Here is a 20354-nt window from a genome sequence, read left to right as displayed (position 1 = left end):
CAGGTGTTACTAGGGGACATAGCTTTAAATTAAGGGGTGGTAGGTATAGGACAGATGTTAGGGGTAGATTCTTCACACAGCGGGTTGTGAGTTCATGGAATGCCCTGCCCGTATCAGTGGTGAACTCTCCTTCTTTATGGTCATTTAAGCGGGCATTGGATAGGCATTTGGAAGTTATTGGGCTAGTATAGGCTAGGTAGGATTCGGTCGGCGCAACATCGAGGGCCGAAGGGCCTGTACTGCGCTGTATCCTTCTATGTTCTATGAAACTTCACTCCCCTTCTCATTACCTGTAACCTTCCATTTCTTTCCCTCCAAATTTTTATCTGACTCTCTTTTGAAAGTTATTATTGAATCTAGGTGGCATGGTGCCACTGTGGTTAGCACTGCTGCCTCCCAGCGCCAGAGTCCCAGGTTCAATTCCTGTCTCAGGTGACTATCTTTTTGGAGTTTGCAGATTCTCCCCGTGTCTGCTTCGGTTTCCTCCGGGTGCTCCGGTTTCCTCCCACGTGTGTAGGTTAGGTGAATTGGTTATATTAATTTGTCCATATCGTTAGGCGCATTAGTCAGGGGTAAATATAGGGAAATGGGTCTGTGTGGATTACTCTCTGGAGGGTCAGTGTAGACTTGCTGGGCCGAAGGGCCTGCTTCCGCATGTAGGGAATCGAATCTATTTTCAAATCCCCCTGGTATTGTGATTGAGTGAGCAGCAAACATCTGGGACTTATTGGAAATATTTGGGATGGAGAGGGGGAAGGGACAATATCAGGAAATGGGGGAGGGAGAATGGAGCATTTCAGTCTTGGAGCAAGGGTATAATCTCTGGATTTGGATTAGAAGAATTCTTAGAGTTAGAATCAAGACGAATCCATGCAATCAGAACCAGTAGGAATAGCTGTGATTCTGATCAGGAACAATCACTGGAATTGTGATCAGAAAGATTCTTTTGAGTTCAGGATGGGATTTGGATCAGGAGGCATCTCTGGGTTGGAGGTAAAAACAATGACTGCAGATGCTGGAAACCAGATTCTGGATTACTGGTGCTGGAAGAGCATAGCAGTTCAGGCAGCATCCAAGGAGCAGCGAAATCGACGTTTCGGGCAAAAGTCTTTCATCAGGAATAAAAGCCTGATGAAGGGCTTTTGCCCGAAATGTCAATTTCGCGGATCCTTGGATGCTGCCTGAACTGCTATGCTCTTCCAGCACCACTAATCCAGAATCTCTGTGCTGGAATCAATATGGAATTGGGATCCGGATGGTGCTGAGATCAGGAGGGACCTCTGGAATTGGAATCAGGAATGAATCGGGGATCAAGAGGGATATATGAAGTTGGCATCAGGAGGAGATGGGATTGGGATCGGGATCAGGAATGTTGACAGGGTTGGGTAGTGATCTCTCGCTTTAAGTCTAGGAGGGATTTGGGGGATCAGGAGAAATCCAGCGGATTGGAATCAGGAAAAATATCCTAGGGATTGTGATCAAAAGGAATCTGGGATTGGGACTATGAGGAATCTAAGGGATTGTGATCAGCAGGGATCCAGGATTGGGATATGAATGGATCCCTGGGTTTGGGAATGTCTGTTTTCCGGGTGTGTGCAGCTCTGCACTGGGAGGCGGGATATGAGCCACCGTCTCTTTACCCGGGCCCAGTTAGCGGATCGGCCTCCCACCGGGCCGGCCAGCCCGTCTATCCAGTTACCTACCGCCCTTCGGCTCTCTTTCTTCCATCTAGGGTCCGGGAGGGGGGAGGCCTCCCGCTCTCCAGTAACAATTCAAGCACCCTCCACCACGGCCGGCCGCCGGCACATCCCACGCATGCGCTTGCTTTCACCGCCAGGCGCCGGCACGTCACGCACATGCGTACATCCCCCAAGATTGGTCGACCGCACGTCTCGCACATGCGCTCTCGTCCACTGCCGGCCGACTGCCGCTCACGCACAGGCGCTCTCCTTCAATGCCGGCCGCTGACAGCGTGTGCACATGCGCTCTCGTGTACTACTGGCCCCGGCCACCTTCTGCTCATGCGGCCTTGTCTACTGCCGGCAGCCGGCGCCTGCCGCATTTGCGCGCTGTGCCGCACCTCCTGTGGAGGTGGGGAGGGCGGGCGGGGAGCGGTTTCAAAGGCGCAGGGATCTCTGGGATATCGAGTGGCCATGACTGGTGCCTCGACACCGACTTTCGCGCCACAGAATTAGCAGAAACTGCGGCGTTGGAAGTGAACAGAAATTGCTAGAGATAACTGTCTGAGGTTCACTTCCAAGATTTCAAGCAACAAAGGAAAGCGAGTGAACTCTTGCAGGGTTTCAGGTACGAAAACGTGGAAATTGAAGAGTCAGTGTTGACCGAATGGCGCGTCCTGTGCTCCGGGGACGATGTAAGATCGAATGTTCGAAGCAGAATCAGAAATCCGGCACTTTGATGAATTCCAGGCGCGGACCCAGCATATCCACCCCCTCCGACTCCTGACGCTATCTTTAAATTCATCTGAACTGATTGGCCATAGTTGTGTGCTGCATCGGAGAGACAGTGATAATGAGTTGTCCGTTCCTCAGGAGAATGATGGAAGGTGCATGAAGGGAAGGTGAATGCACAACGTTCAAAATGTCGCAAATAAGTTGCGGAGCATTGAAATACACAATGACAACGATTTGAATTCAATATTTCTGCACAGAGTTCTATTTTTTGTTTATTCTTTAGTGGGATGTGGGCATTCTGACTAAACCAGCAGTTATTGCTCATCCATAATTGTCACCGAGAAGAGTCGCCTTTTTAAACCATTGTAGTGCATGTGGTGTAGGTGTTATAAAGAACATAGTACCACGATATCGGTCTAGTGACCATGAAATTACAGCAGTACAGTTGGAGGTCAGATGGCATGTGACTCGGAATTTGAAGACCTTGTTTTCGCCATGCATTTGCTGGTCCTAGCCTTCTATGGATGCCTGTATCCTTATCGGTCTCTCTCTGTTTATTTCCGTTATCCCTGTTTGAGTTTCTATCTATATCTCTGTCTCAAAATGACGTTCTCTGACTGTCAAGCTTTCTTACAGCGTTCTATTTTCAAAATGCTTATTTTCAGGTTGTGAGCATTACTGCCTCAGCTAGCATTTGTTGCTTATTGCCTATTCTCCTTGAGATGAAGATGGCGAGTCATCTTCTTGAACTGATACAGTCCATATCATGCAGACATATAGATACTACAATTGAGAAGGGAGTTACAGCATTTTGTTTGTACATAGTGAAGGAATAATAATATACTTCCATGTCATAATAAAGGGAAAGTGGTGTTTCAATACATCTCTTGCCTTAGCTTTCAGGTAAGTGAAGAAACAGCCTATGGTTTCATGAGATACCAAACTGGCCCACTTCCTATTTGATTATATGACTCCCCCTCATGCATCTACAGGGATAGCACCAGCAAAGTTGTTAAATGGGGAGAAGACTCTGCCCTAGGTTATATCTGAATACCCCAGACCTGGAAAGTGGGGAGGGTGGGTGGGGCAAGGGTGAAATGGCATCAGGAATGCCAATGCTAGACACAAGGGTCGGATACCAGACTCTGTGTATTTCAGAGAGATTGAAATGGAGGGAACTACATGGTGATCTCAGCTGTTGCAGTAATTGAAGTTGTGCTGTTGGTGTTACTCTACATCACAAGCTAGCTGTCCAACCAACTGAGCTAACTGACACGCCCCTCTCCTATAATGCTCTGCTGCAGCAAAGAAACAAAAGCAGATATGGCAAGAACTGAACCCTGGCTTGAGAGACCCTTTCTACAGGATCCTTGCTGCTCACAGTGCTGTGACTGTGCAAGTTTGACCTGTTGGGTCACCTGAGGACTTAGAAAATTATGCAGCCCAGCAGACATCATCCTCATTTCATTGGATTGACACGTCAACCCAAAGCACAAGGAATGCCAAGTTCTTGATAGCCAATCAGTGAAAATGTACACAATAGAGAAAGCATTGTAATGCTTGGTGTGCAGGTAGCAGTTTAGTCAGTCTTGCCAGTTAATAATTCACTAAGAAGAAGCCTTTTTTTGAGGGAAACTTAAATATACTGAGTTCAAACCTGTCCCTGTTTCACTTGCATTCATGCAGTGAAATCGATAAGAAACACCCCAGGTTTGAAGTCAGTCAGTGTTTAAAATGACCTGTGAAAGATGATTCAATGTGTCCCACTCCCAGCTCTCACCTGCAATCTTTTTTGTTCCATTTAAAGTTCCCTATGACTGAATCTTCTTACTGACCCCATTCAAAAAGTGTAGTCTAGATCACAGCAACACGTTTCTGAAAATTTCCTTTTCTTCATGTCACCCTCAAGTCCTTTCAATTCAAAAACGTGACTACCATTCTGTGGGTTTTTGTACTCAGGCTCTTGTTTCCTGACCAACCATCATATCCTGGGATTGGTTTGAAATCTGAAAGCGCGTGCGCGCGTGCACACACACACACTCAGCATAAATGGAAAGAATACAAATGTTAGCAGTTTTGGGTGTGTGAACAGTTCTCTCTCACCCTATCAATTCTGTTGTACTTCCAGCATTTTCTGTTTCTCATTATAAGCTGTCACTCTCCACCTTTCACTCTCTCCTCATTTTAAAATAGCATCAGGTGAAGCTGAATTGGAGAAGACATTCCAACATGTTATGGACAATGTATTTCTCTGGAACTCTCAGTTGAGATCATAGTTCTCTTGCTGTTAATGGTTGTGGGGACTGGCTGGTTTTCGGAGGCCTATTTTGCAAAAACTTACACCTTTTATTTTACAATTGGCATAGGTGAAATTAATTTATAATTCACTCCTAAAAATACACTTTTCTATCAATGGAAAAATGGATAACAAGTGTGAAAATATGACATAAAAGCAAGAAAAAGATGACTCAGATTCTTGTGTCTCTTGCACTTTGAGCTGATTTATATTCTGGGGATAAATGCTAATGAATGTAGTAGGAGGAGGATATGACCTCAGTGTTTGGATAGCGATCTTATGCAGGAGTGAGAGCTTGGATAGAGATCTTTTGCAGGAGTGTGAGCTCTTGGATTGTGGGACTTTGTGACCTGTTACAGAGGAGGTGGGACTTGTACTTGTCTTTCAGTGGTGGAGGTCAGAAGCAGTGTCTTGGCTGTAAGGTTGATGGTTTGCTAGTGGTTTTGGGGGACTTGTAAAACTAGGATGCCAGTGGCATGAAAAATCAAATATAGTTTCAGCAGGAAGAAAGCAAACCTCAAAATGGAGCGCAGAATGTTAGGAAGGGCAATAGAAGGCTGAGAAACAAAACACAGGAAATATTCGGAGGTTAGTAGTGTTTTGTTTTTTATTCATTCACAAGATGTGGGTGCCACTGGCTGGGCCAGCATTTATTGCCCACCCCTATTATGTGGTGGTGAGGTGATTCTTGAACTGTTGCAATCCATTTGCTGTAGGTACACCCAAAATGCCATTTGGGAGGGAATTCCAGGATTATTTCTCAGTAAGACTGAATATACAACTAAACATTTCCAATTCAGGATTGTGAGAGTCACCTTGGATGGGATTTGTAGGTAGTGATGTTTCCATGTATCTGCTGCCCTGATCTTTCAAGATGCTCACGGGTTTGGAAGGTGTTATCTAAAGAGCCTTGGTGAATTTCTGCAGTCTACCTTGTAGATGGAATGCATGACTACCACTAAATATTGCTATTGTGATGCAGAGTTGTTTTGTACTCAATGGCCATAGATTCACACAGCATGGAAACAGACTTTTCAATCCATCCAGTCAATGCTGAACATAATCCCAAACTAAACTAGTCTCACATGCCTGCTCCTAGCCCATATTTCTTCAAATCTTTCCTATTCATATACTTATCCAAATGTCATTTAAACACAGTAATTGTATCCACATTCACAACTTCATCAGGAAATTCATACCACATGTGAACTACCATTTGCATGAAACATTTGCCCCTCATGTCTTTTCCAAATCTCTCTCCACTCACTTGTTGTTGGAAATGCAATAATCCAGCAAGTGGGGACCATTCCATCACATGCCTGACTTGTGCCTGGTTGATGATCCACAGACATTCGGGAGTCGGAGGTGAGCTTTTCGCTGAAGGACTCCTAGACTCTAACCTGCTTCTGTAGCCACAGCATTTATAGGGCTGGTCCAGTTAATTTCTGATCAGTTGTAACCCCCAGGAAATTGCTAGTGGGGCAATTCAATGATGGAAATGTCGTTGAATGTCAAGGGGCGAGTGTCTCTTTTTGGAGATGGTCATTGCCTGGCACTTGTCTGGTCCAAATATTATTTTCCACTTTTCTAAGTCTTGCATTTGGACATGGACTGCTCCAATATTTTGGATTAGTGGTGTTGGAAGAGCACAGCAGTTCAGGCAGCATTAGAGGAACAGCAAAATCGATGTTTCGGGCAAAAGCCCTTTATCAGGAAGAAAGGCAGAGAGCCTGAAGCGTGGAGAGATAAGCTAGAGGAGGGTGGGGGCGGGGAGAAAGTAGCATAGAGTACAATGGGTGAATGGGGGAGGGGATGAAGGTGATAGATCAGGGAGGAGGGTGGAGTGGATAGGTGGAAAAGAAGATAGGCAGGTAGGACAAGTCATTGGGACAGTGCTGAGCTGGAAGGTTGGAACCAGAGTGAGGTGGGAGAAGGGGAAATGAGGAAACTGTTGAAGTCCACATTGATGCCCTGGGGTTGAAGTGTTCCGAGGTGGAAGATGAGACGTTCTTCCTACAGGCGTCTGGTGGTGACCATACAGAACCTCATCACCTCAGGAGATCTCCCACCCCCAGCTTCCAACCTCATAGTCCGGGAACCCCGCACTGCCCGGTTCTACCTCCTTCCCAAGATCCACAAGCCTGACCACCCTGGCCGACCCATTGTCTCAGCATGCTCCTGCCCCACTGAACTCATCTCTACCTACCTCGACACTGTCCTAACCCCCTAGTCCAGGAACTCGCCACATACATTCGAGACACCACCCACGCCCTCCACCTCCTCCATGACTTCCGTTTTCCTGGCCCCCAACACCTCATCTTCACTATGGATATCCAATCCCTCTACACCTCCATCCTCCATGACTATGGCCTCCAAGCCCTTCATTTTTTTCCTCTCCCGACGTCCCCAATGGTACCCTTCCACTAACACTCTCATTCGTTTGGCCGAACTGGTCCTCACCTGTAACAATTTCTCCTTCAAATCCTCCCACTTCCTCCAGACCAATGGGGTAGCCATGGGCAGACGTATGGGCTGAAAATGTGTTGCTGGTTAAAGCACAGCAGGTTGGGCAGCATCCAAGGAACAGGAAATTCGACATTTCGGGCCAGAGCCTTTCATCAGGAATGAGGATTCCTGATGAAGGGCTCTGGCCTGAAACGTTGAATTTCCTGTTCCTTGGATGCTGCCTAACCTGCTGTGCTTTAACCAGCAACACATTTTCAGCTCTGATCTCCAGCATCTGCAGACCTCACTTTCCACACGTATGGGCCCCAGCTAGGCCTGTCTCTTTGTTGGCTACATAGAACAGTTGATCTTCCGTAATTACACCGGCACCACTCCCCACCTCTTCCTCCGCTACATTGATGACTGCATTGTCGCCACCTCGTGCTCCCGCAAGGAGGTTGAGCAATTCATCAACTTCACCAACACATTCCATCCTAACCTTAAATATACCTGGACCATCTCTGACACCTCCCTCCCCTTCCTGGACCTCTCCATCTCCATTAATGACGACCGACTTGACACTGACATTTTTTTTACAAACCCACCGACTCCCACAGCTACCTGGATTACACCTCTTCCCACCCTACCTCTTGCAAAAATGCCATCCCATATTCCCAATTCCTCTGCCTCCGCCTTATCTGCTCCCAGGAGAACCAGTTCCACCACAGAACACACCAGATGGCCTCCTTCTTTAGAGACCGCAATTTTCTTTCCCACGTGGTTGAAGATGCCCTCCAACGCATCTTGTCCACATCCTGCACCTCTGCCCTCAGACCCCACCTCTCCAACCATAACAAGGACAGAACGCCCCTCGTGCTCACCTTCCACCCTACCAACCTTCGCACAAACCAAATCATCTGCCGACATTTCCGCCACCTCCAAAAAGTCCCCACCACCAGGGATATATTTCCCTACCCACCCCTTTCTGCCTTCTGCAAAGACCGTTCCCTCCGTGACTACCTGGTCAGGTCCACCTGCCCCTCCAACCCACCCTCCCATCCTGGCACCTTCCCCTGCCACCGCAGGAACTGTAAAACCTGCACCCACACCTCCTCCCTCACCTCTATCCAAGGCCCTAAAGGAGCCTTCCACATCCATCAAAGTTTTACCTGCACATCCACCAATATCATTTATTGCATCCATTGCTCCCGATGCGGTCTCCTCTACATTGGGGAGACTGGACGCCTCCTAGCAGAGCGCTTTAGGGAACATCTCTGGGACACCTGCACCAATCAACCACACCGCCCTGTGGCCCAACATTTCAATTCCCACTCCCACTCTGCCGAGGACATGGAGGTCCTGGACCTCCTTCACCGCCACTCCCTCACCACCAGATGCTTGGAGGAAGAACGCCTCATCTTCCACCTCGGAACACTTCAAACCTAGGGCATCAATGTGGACTTCAACAGTTTCCCCATTTCCCCTTTGCACACCTCACCCTAGTTCCAAACTTTCAGCTCAGCACTGTCCCCATGACTTGTCCTACCTGCCTATCTTCTTTTCCACCTATCCACTCCACCCTCACCCCCCCGCCCCGACCTATCACCTTCATCCCCTCCCCACTCACCCATTGTACTCCATGCTACTTTCTCCCCACCCCCACCCTCCTCTAGCTTATCTCTCCACGCTTCAGGCTCTCTGCCTTTATTCCTGATGAAGGGCTTTTGCCTGAAAAGTCGATTTTACTGCCTGGATGCTGCCTGAACTGCTGTGTTCTTCCAGCACCACTAATCCAGAATCTGGTTTCCAGCATCTGCAGTCATTGTTTTTACCTGCTCCAATACTCGAGGAGTTGCCAGCAATGCTGGACTTTGTGTGATCATCAGTAAACATCCTCATTTCTGACCTACTGCTGGTGGGAAGGCCATTAGCGAAGCAGTTGAAGATGCTTGGTGCAAAGACACGACCTGGAGGAACTTCTGCAGAGGTGTCCTTGAGCTGAGATGACTGACATCCAACATCAAAAATTCTCATAATTTGTGCTGGATATGAATCCAAACACTGTAGACATCACCTGCTTATTCTCAATGTTCCGATTTTGTTCGTGCTCTTGGATGCAACACTCAATCATATACAATCAGTTTATTTAATATTACAGAAGAACTAAAAGTGTCATAAACAGTTGGAAGTAGAACACTACAGTTCTTACTATACATGGTTAAAGAAAGTCAGAAACAGTCACTTAACTTTCCGAGTGACAGGGCATTTTGGATGGGAGACAGGATGGAGTAAAGAAAGAGCTGCATTGATAAATAATCACAGCTTCTTTTGTATTATAGATTTCAAAACATTTCTTCTGACCTTAACTCCATTAGTTGACAGCATTATGCTACTTAACTGAATTAATAATCCAGACCCCTTACTAATTTTCCAGAAATACAAATGCAAATCTCAGCATGGCAGTCTGAGATGTAACTAATTACTAAATCCCAAATAAAATTCTGGTTGCACTAATAACCTCTGACCGAAAAACCACCACTTGCAAAACAGCCATACCTTTAGGACGCTGGAGAAGAAGGATTTGTTATCAGGAATGAAATTTAAGCAAGGATACATTAAACGTGTTGAAAATTAAGTGGCGTGTTCCTTGCATAACTGAGGAGAATGTCTTTTCACTCTTGAGAGGGTACACAATCAAGGGCATGTAGTTAACAAAAGAAACAGGGGAAAAGAGGCAAACTCTTTAACACAAAAGCTAATGGAATGTGGACTGTATTGTCAGAAAATATAATGCTAACAGATTCAATGGTAACTTACAAAAGGAAACTTGATATTTAGTTGAAGAGTAAAGCATTACCGTTTTTAAAAATCCACACTGGTGTGATGGGCAGAGTGGCCTTTTTCAGTCCAATTTCAAGAAATCCTCACATTTCATACAAATGTCTGATTACATGTGAATTTTAGTAAAAAGATTTCTCCAACTTTCCACTCCTCATTCCACTGAGCCCTCCAAGTCTGTGCACTTCTATTAATGCCTCAGCATCCTGTGTCACCATTATATGATATGTACCCTGATAGAATATTGTAAACCACTGAGATTCCCATTAAAAAAAAAGCCCCATATTTTTAGCTGTTTCTGACACTGTTCCACGTGGACTCACAATCTTCATTGAAGTCTGATTTGTCCTTATCTCCACAGAAAAGCATGCTTGTTAGGTTTTTCTGCCTCCAGTTGAATAGACACTCAGTTTCGACTGAAGAACCCATTGCCAGCTGGTGACTGAGCAGTTGTTCAGTTCGAAACATAATATGCAGTTACACCCTGAGCTGATCTTTTCCTCATCAGGGATTATTTCAACCGGAGCAGAAAAGGCTCAGGAGACATTTAGTAGAGTTAAAAATAAAATGAAGTTGATAGGGAAGGCTCGTTTCTAGTAAAAAATGAGGTCTGCAGATGCTGGAGATCACAGCTGAAAATGTGTTGCTGGTCAAAGCACAGCAGGCCAGGCAGCATCTCAGGAATAGGGAATTCGACGTTTCGAGCATAAGCCCTTCATCAAGGCTCGTTTCTACACTGCTGGGGAATCCTCCTTCAGATGGGATCTGAAGAGCGTGACAAAGAATACAGACAGATATGCTCTTTCTTCCTGTAGAGAAAAACTTAGTCATATTTCATCCCTCCTGAAATGAGAAGTTGGTCAGCAGCCAACAGGTTTTGGACATATAAAACAATTGACAAAGTTGGAAATGGATTTGATCTATTTCTCCACTGTCAGAAGCTGCTCAAAGCAGAATTTGGGAGTTCAATGGTCATATTTAGATGAATTGAATTGAATTTATGTCCCGTGTACAGAGGCACAGTGAAAAGCTTTCTCTTGCGAGCAACACAGGCAGATCACAGAGTTAAATGGCATAGCTAAGTAAATGATAGGTAAACAGCGGCAGAAACAAAAGCACAGGTACAGGTGAATGTTTAGAGTTTGTGAGTCCATTCAGTATTCGAACAACAGTAGGGCACAAACTGTTACGAAACCAGCTTATGCATGTGTTCAGGCTTCTGTATTTTCTCCCCGATGGTAGAGGTTGTAGAAAAGCATTGCCAGGGTAGGATGTAAAAAAGCTGAAGGATGTAATAGTGAAATAATAGTGAAAAGAAATTCCAGCCTTGATCAGATTAGCTGGAACCAGAAATGGTCTGAAAAATGTCAGCAATGATTATGGCTGATGACCAACCACAGGTTTCCCAGAGCAGCCCAGGGGAAGGTGGCAGTGTCTAATATCACAGTAGCTTCCTCCAGGATGAGAACACATTATATATATTGTGCTGACTACCTGAAAGCCAATGATGGCCACATCTCAGGAGTGAATAGGATAAAAACAGCAGCAATTTCCTGATCGTACACTCCTCAATATTTCTGACACTCCAACATAGACAATACAGCGTACATTTTTCAAAATGTATTGAACGTTAGGATCCTTACCCTTTATGGATGACTTGGATATTGGTTTGCAAGGCACTGTTTCAATGTTTGCAGATGACATGATACTTGAAAGAATTTGAATTAATTTTGATTCATGTTAAATTTCAAAAGGACAGGAGGAATTGTCATAAAAGTGATGAATGAATTGTATATTAGAGAACTGTGAGATAATTCATTTTGGGAGGAAGAATAGGGACAGGTAATGTAAAATAAAGGATACAGTTCCACTGGATGGTGCAGGAGCACAGTGGCCTGTATATACATGTGCAACAATCATGGAATTAGCAGAGAAGATTTGGAAATGCAGCTAAAATGCAGATGGGATGCTAAGTTTTATGAACAGGGGCAAGACAACAAAGGTCTCCATTGCTGTAACCATTCTCTGAGATGATGATTTATATGCCAATTTTGCATTGTATTTTGTTTGGTTCACATTGGCCACCTTAAACACTATTTGTTATTTGAATTCCTTAATTCTAACAATGGAAGAAGGAGTGGTCATTAAGACTATTAGTAACGTTAAATCCTAATTTTTACCAGCTTTGCTCCATGTGTTTATGTATATCACTTTAAAATAGCAACTTAGTTGCTTCACTCTCCTCGGTGATGGTTTTTAATATGCAACTCATTGTATGGCCAAAGTATGGCCACCTACTTCTGCAGTAAAACAAGAACCTCAGCCAGAGCCAGTTTCCTTTGGTAAATGCGACTGAGTGGTTAACGGTGGGAGCAGATTGTTAACAATTTGAATCGCTTCTACCATTTTTGAAAGTTGTTCCACTCAAATTAAAATTTAATATTTCCCTTTGGTGAAAGTGACGCCATGGTCCCTATTGGTAAAAGGTTAGTGGTGGTGGGCAACTTTTAGTTCCCAGTTCACATTAACCAGTTGAGGTTTTGTATCCTCCTGATTGTCTAGTGTGTGCCAGCACTTCAGGGTCTAAAAATGAGATGATACCCCTGATTACACAGGTTTGGAGGAATTATTCAATTGCCTCCTTACTATAGACAAATCTTCAAAATGTGATCATTGGATATCCTTGATATCACAAACACCAAGGGCTAGAAATAGAAGCTGTCCAAAAGAAACAGCTGGAAGTACTAACCATGACTGAACTTCAAATTTTCCTGTTGTGTTTGAATAAATACGTTAGAGAATGGAAGGATCACACACAATTCTATCCCGTTACAATGTCAAAAGGTCACTTGTGTCAGAAATGCAACTATCTTCTCTGACATGATTTGAAGAATCGTCCAAGGGAAACAAATGTTCAGCAGTGACATTGGTGCCAGAGAACGACCTCTGCGAGGGCCATTGGCACAACCAAAGGTTCACCGAGTTTCCAGTGTAGCAAGAAATTAAATCTGAATGGTTCATAGTCAGACAGCAGACTTTTAACCAAACCAGCGTGTCAATCACTTACAATGTTACTCATCTGGAGGGAGGTGGGTTAGTGATAAACCTACTTTATTGATGCTAATCATACAAAAAGCCCCAGGGACCTGACAAACCCATCCTTGGTCTTGCAATCTCTCCTCACGACATGTCCTGCTGCAGTCTGCATTCCATCCCCACCCCATACACCTACAGATCCATTACCCTCAAATTCACAACATCACCCCCCCCCACCAACAATTTATTCTATATTCACTGCAGGGAAAGATGATGCAGATATAGAAATCAAGGAAGGGTCTGTGATATACCTGAACAGATTAGCATTGTGAGGGAGAGGAGGTATTAGCAGGTTTGAAAGTGAACAAACCCCAGGCCTAGATGTGATATATCCCTGGCTGGGAGAGATAGGAGGACTTTTCAGGGGCTTTGGCATTTCAAATCCTCTGTGGCTCCTGGAAGGGAGTCTGAAGTTGGCATTTGGGATTCCTATTAAACCTATGTCACTCAGTATTCCATGATTGGTATTTCCTGTACAGCGTGAAACCTCACTAACTGTGTGACAGTAGTATCTTGCCTTCCACAGGCATAAACAAAAGATTCATTGAATCCTGTTTCCTTGATTATGAGTGCAACATGTATCAGAAGTAAGATTTTGCTCTCGGAAAGTAAACTAACCCTCAGATGAAGACGGACAAGGGGCAATGGTCACCCAACACCATGAGTAGCTGCCAAAAGGATGTAGAAAATTGACTGACATAACGTACATTACTTGCACCAGGGTAAAACAAGATCTCAGGGCAGCGAAGAATGTCGTGATTGTAATGAGGTCCGCCACGTAGACTTCATGAAATATGAATTCTCTGATTGGGGCTGTTAATCTGGTTCAGTAAGGGAGCCCTGGCTGACATATACAAACAGGAGTGTCAGACATTTTGACACTGAGAGCAGGTTCTGAGGGAGCTGGACCACTGTCAAGGACTTTTCATGTGTAACTAAAAGGTGACTTGATGACAGGATACTGGCCTCTCTGGTATCACTTCAGAAGGCTCTCATCTGGTGGTCTCCATGGAACGTGGTGGTCTTCATCTGGCAATCCACAGAGAGCTGTCTTCTCCAAATGGAAGATGGACCTGAAAAAGAGAAGCAAGACACAGGGAAGAGTTCCCTACCATCTTCACTTGAGAGCAGGATGCTACCTAAGTATCTTTAACATGACCAACACATTCCACAATTTCAGCCTGTTTCTCTTCTGGTAACAGCAAACAATCCCAAGTTGTCACGTGGTGTCCTTTTTAAATGTAATTAACTCATTTATCAGATTTATCATGCTGCTTCCTAACAAATTCAATAAATGTCAGAAAATTACTTACAAATCATCAACTGTCTATATGAAGTAACTGTAATCACAAACTCTCAAAAATCATTAACTAATGTTGTCCCATTATTCAAGAGGGGTAGTAGGGATAGTAGACATAAAACATAGAAAAGTACAGCACAGAACAGCCCCTTTGGCCCACGATGTTGTGCCGAGGTTTAACCTAAGCACCCCTCAACTCACTGCTATCTATGTGCATGTCCAGCAGTCGCTTAAATGTCCCCAATGACACTGCTTCCTCCACCACAGCTGACAATGCATTCCATTCATTCACAACTCTCTGCATAAAAAAACCTACGTCTGACCTCTCCTTTATATCTTCCTCCTAATATCTTCAAACTATGACTCCTCTAACCAGTCAATCCTGCCGTGGGGAAAAGTCTCTGGCTATTGACTCTATCTCTTCCTCTCATTATTATTGTACCCCTCAATCAGGTCTCCTCTCCCTGGAGAAAAGTCCGAGCTTATTCAACCTTTCTTCATAAGGCAAGCCCTCCAATCCAGGCAGCATCTGGTAAACCTTCTTTGCACCCTTCCAAAGCCTCTGTATCTTTCCTATAGTAGGGCAATCAGAACTGGACACAATATTCCAAGTGTGGTCTCACCAGGGACTTGTAGAGCTGCAACAAAACCTCGCGGCTCTTAAACTCAATCCCCCGTTAAGAAAGCCAAAACACCATACGCTTTCTTTAAATAACCCAATCTACTTGGGTGGCAACTTTAAGAGATCTATGTACTTGCACACCCAGGTCCCTCTGTTCCTCCACACTGCCAAGAATCTTGTCTTTAATTCTATATTCAGTATTCATGTTCGACCTTCCAAAATGCATCACTTCGCATTTATCCAGGTTGAACGCCACCTGCCATTTCTCAGCCCAGCTCTGCATCCTGTCTATATCGCACTGCAGCTGCAATAGCCCTCTATACTATCGACGACACCTCCAACCTTTTGTGATCTGCAACTTTACTAACCCATCCCTCAACCTCCTCATCCAAGTCATTTATAAAAACTACAAAGAACAGAGGCCCAAGAACAGAGCCCTGCGGGACCCTACTCATCACTCTTCCAGGGAGAATACTTTCCATCTACAACCACTCTCTGCCTTCTGTCAACCAACCAATTTTGAATACAGATAGCCAAATCTCCCTGTATCCCATACTTCCTGACTTTATGAATGAGCCTACCATGGGGAACCTTATCAAATACCTTGCTGGAAGTCCATATACACCACACCCACTGCTCGACCGTCATCAACCTGTCTTGACACCTCCTCAAAGAACTCAATAAGATTCGTGAGGTATGACCTGCCCCTCACAAAGCCATGCTGACTGCCTTTCATCACACTGTGCTTTGCCAAGTAGTCATAAATCCTCTCCCTCAGAATTCTTTCCAAAACTTTGCTGACCACAGACATAAGGCTGACTGGTCTGTAATTGCCAGGGATTTCCCTATTACCCTTCTTGAAAAGAGGAACAACATTCGCCTCCTTCCAATCCTCCGGTACGACTCTCGTGGAGAGTGAGGAGGCAAATATCCTCACCAGCGGCTTAGCAAACTCCTTTCTCACTTCCTGGAGCAGCCTAGGATAAATCTGATCTGGTCCCGGGGACTTATCCATCTTAATGTTTTCCAAAATTTCTAGCATGTCAACTTCATCAATCTTTAACTGGTCAAGACTGTATCCCAGCTCCTCTAAGTTTTCATTTACAACAAGTTCCCTTTCCTTGGTGAAAACCAAAGCAAAAAACTCATTTAGGGCTTTTGCAAGGTTTGTGAAGGTTTGTAGCTCAGGTTGAGGTTTAGAGTGTAGGTTTGCTTGCTAAGCTGTAGGTTTGATATCCAGACGTTTCATTACCTGGCTAGGTAACATCATCAGTGGTGACTTCCAAGTGAAGCGAAGTTGTTGTCTCCTGCTTTCTATTTATATCTTTCTCCGGGATGGGGTTCCTGGGGTTTGTTACCAACGAAAACATCATGAAATTGTAGACCTGTGCCTCACCACCCACTTCACTTTCAACAACATAGTCTGCAAACAAACCAATGGCACACCCATGGGATCTCCGCTATCAGAATTCAGAGCAGAAGCGGTAATGCAAAGTCTAGAACAAACAGCCCTACCAACCATCAAACCAAAATTTTGGGTCCGCTACGTAGATGACACCTTTGTCATCACAAAACGAAACAAGATAGAAGAGACATTTAACATCATCAACAACACCCTCACAGGCATAAAGTTCACCAAGGAGGAAGAAACCGACAACAAACTCGCATTCCTGGACGTCACAGTCGAAAGAAAGGACAACGGAGAACTACAAACCTGCGTATACAGAAAACCGACAAACACTGACCAAATACTTAACTACACCAGCAACCATCCCAACACACACAAACAAAGCTGTATCAGAACAGTATTTCAACGAGCCGCCACACACTGCAGCACAGACGAACTTCAGAAAACAGAGGAGAACCACCTATACAACGTATTCAAGAAGAATGGATCCTCAAAAAATACAGTCCGCAGATTCCTCAGGAACAAACCACGACAAGCAGACCAAACACAGCCAGAAACCCTAACCACCTTACCATACATCAAAGAAGTTTCAGAAATGACAGCCAGACTACTAAAACCCCTCTGAATCCTAGTAGCACACAAACCCACCAACACTCTCATACAAAACCTAACAAACTTAAAAGACCAAGTACAACCCATGGACAAACCCAAAATCATCTACAAAATTCTATGCAAGGACTGCCACAAACACTACGTAGGACAAACAGGAAGAAAGTTAGCCACCAGGATACACGAACACCAGCTAGCCACGAAGAGACACGACCCTCTCTCCCTCGTAGCCCTACGCATGGATGAAAAAAACCACCATTTCGACTGGGACAACACATCTATCCTGGGACAGGCTAAGCAAAGATATGCCAGAGAATTCCTAGAGGCCTGGCACTCCAACCACAATACCACAAACAAACACATAGATCTAGATACCATCTATCAACCCCTCAGAAAACAAACAGGAAATGATATCACCACAAACCCCAGGAACCCCATCCAGGAGAAACATATAAATAGAAAGCAGGAGACAACAGCTTCGCTTCACTTGGAGGTCGCCACTGATGAGGTTACCGAGCCAGGTAATGAAACGTCTGGATATCAAACCTACAGCTCAGCGAGCAAACCTACATCATTTCGGGCTTCCCCTATATGCTCAGACTCCACACACAAGTTCCCTACACTATCCCTGATTGGCCCTACCTTCTCCCTGATCATTTTCTTATTCCTCACATATGAGTAAAATGCCTTTGGGTTCTCGCTAATCCTCTTTCCAAGCCTTTTTCGTGCCCCCTCCTTGCTCTCCTCAGTCCATTTCTGAGCCCCTTTCTAGCAAGCCTGCAATCCTCTAAAGCTGAGCTAGATCCTTGCTTCCTCCACCTTACGTAAGCTACCTTCTTCCTTTTGATGAGAAGCTCCTCTGTTCTCATCATCCTTAATCTTACCCCTTCTTACCTGTCTCAGAGGAACAAATTTGTGCATCACTCGCAACAACTGCCCCTTAAACAGTCTCCACATGTCGGCTGTGCCCTTTCTGTGGAACAATTGCTCCCAGACTGTACTCCCCAACTCCTGTCTGATAGTGTCATAATTTCCTTTTCCCCAATTAAATATCTTCCCTTGGTAACTGCTCCTTTCCCTCTCCAAGGCTATGCTAAATGTGAGGCAGTTGTGATCACATTCACCAAAGTGCTCTCCCACCGCGAGATCTGACACCTGTCCTGGCTTTTTGCTGAGCAACAAATCCAAAACGGCCTCTCCCCTCATTGGTCTGTCTACATAATCCAGGAAGATACAGACTAGTGAGTCTAACAGACAGTCACAGAGTCATAGACCTGCGTGGTAACAGACACTTCGACCCAACTTATCCATGCCAACCAGATTTCCTAAATTAATCTAGTCCCATATGCCAGCATCTGGCCATATCTCTCTAAACCCTTCCTATTCATATACGCCCCTATAAATGACGTAATTTTACTAGACTCCACCACTTCCTCTGGCAAAATCATTCCATACATGTACCACCCTCTGCATGAAAAAGTTGCCCCTTAGGTCTCTTTTAAATCATTCTTCTCTCACCTTAAACCTATGCTCTCTAGTTTTGGACTCCCCCAGCCCTGGGAAAAGTCCTTGGCTATTCACCCGATCCATACCACCCCCCACCCCACCCCACACTGATTTTATAAACCTCTACAACATCAGCCCTCAGCTTCTGACACTTCAGGGAAAATAGCCCCAGCCTATTCAGCCTTTCCTCATAGCTCAAACACTCCAACCCTTACAACATCCTTGTAAATCTTTTGTGAACCCTTCCAAGTTTCACAGCTTTATTTCTACAGGAGGGAGACCAGAATTGCACGCAATCTTCCGAAAGTGGCCTAACCAATGTCTTGTACAGCCGCAACATGACTTGTGTGATGGGGATATAATTGGAAACATTTCTGATGGACAAAATTAACTTCAGAGGCAAGGATCAATCAAGGATTGCCAGCATAGCTTTACGGGGGACTACACGCCTAAAAATTTTGAATTTTTTGAGGTAGTCCCGTGGTGCGTAGATGAGGGTAGTGCAGTTTATAAGTCTGTGTGGACTTTAGTAAGATTTTAACAAAGTTTTATATGCCAGACTAGTTAGGAAGGTAAGTGTCCATGGGATCCAGGGCAATTTGGTAAATTGGAATTGGCGTATCAGCAGGATGTGGAGTGTAAAAGCTTGAAAAGGTTCTTGTGACTGGAAGCCTGTGATTAGTGCATACCACAGGGTTCAGTGCCTGTTCCTTGCTGTTTGTAATCTACATTAATAGTTTAGATATGAAGGTAGGAGATATGATCAGTAAGTTTGCGCAGTGGTAAATAGTGAGGAGGAATGCTTGAGGGTACAGACGACCTGGTCAGATGGGCTGAAGAGTGGCAAATGGGACTTAATCCTGAAAAGTGTGAGATGGTGCATTTTGGGAGAACTGCCAAGGCAAGGAAGTATAGTTAGAATGGACTATGATAGGTCAGAGGATCCAAGAGACCTTCAAGTGCATGTCCAAGGCTGTTAAGAAGACATATAGGATACTTGCCTTGCATTAAGTACAAGAGCAGGGAGATTATGATGCAGCTGTAAAAGACATTGGTCCACAGTTGGAGGATTGCATCCAGTTCTGGTTGCTGCAGTATAGGATGGATATAGTTGCACAAGAGAGGGAGCAGAGGAGATTCACCAGGGTGTTGCCTGAGCTGGAATGATGCAGCAATGATGAGAGAGTAGGTAGGCTGAGATTGCTAAGAGCACAGAAGGCTGACTGGGGGACAGGGTTGAGGTGTACAAATTATCAGGAGCATAGATGAGGAGAAAATTATTCCTGTTCGTAGAGGGGTCAATAACCATGGTGCACAGTTGTAAGCTAAGGGGCTGAAAGTTAGAGGAGATTTGAAGCAATATGTTTTTCAGCTGGAACATTGATTGGTATCTTGAAGTCACTGCCTAAAAGAGTGACGGAGGTGGGAATCAACAAGATATTGAAGAAATATTTAGATGAGCCCTTGAAAAGCTACAGCATAGAAGGTCATGAACCAACTGCTAGGAAATGGGATTAGAAAGATGTTTGATGACCATTGTGGAAATAATGGTCTGAATAGCCATTCCTGGGCTGTAAAAGGCCCTATGTCTCTATGATTGTGTGTTATTAGGTCACCCTGTGGCCTTTTCGACACAGAAGAGACCCAGCATTTTTATCCTTTCCTGTTATGTATGCTTGTGCAATAGTATTGTAGCCTCTACTCCCTTTCCATCCCCTCGATAACATTTTCATTACACCCAAATGTAAACAGGACTAGTCTCATAAATACATTGAGTTAAATGTATTTTTTGTTACGATCTACACATTTTTATTTGGTTT

General features: G+C 44.7%; 1 protein-coding gene across 1 annotated transcript in view; it reads right to left on the bottom strand.

The window, feature by feature from the left end:
- The window catches only part of LOC132832624 (uncharacterized), a 35270-nt gene extending 33426 nt beyond the window's left edge, over window positions 1-1844 (bottom strand). Inside the window, exon 1 of the mRNA XM_060850706.1 lies at window positions 1704-1844. The gene's annotated coding sequence lies outside the window, so the exon portion shown is untranslated. The remainder of the gene's footprint in view (window positions 1-1703) is intronic.
- Window positions 1845-20354: the final 18510 nt, after the last annotated feature.

This window comes from Hemiscyllium ocellatum, chromosome 35, assembly GCF_020745735.1.
Source record: "Hemiscyllium ocellatum isolate sHemOce1 chromosome 35, sHemOce1.pat.X.cur, whole genome shotgun sequence".
NCBI lineage: Eukaryota > Metazoa > Chordata > Chondrichthyes > Orectolobiformes > Hemiscylliidae > Hemiscyllium > Hemiscyllium ocellatum.
This window is presented reverse-complemented; position numbering and strand designations above follow the sequence as displayed.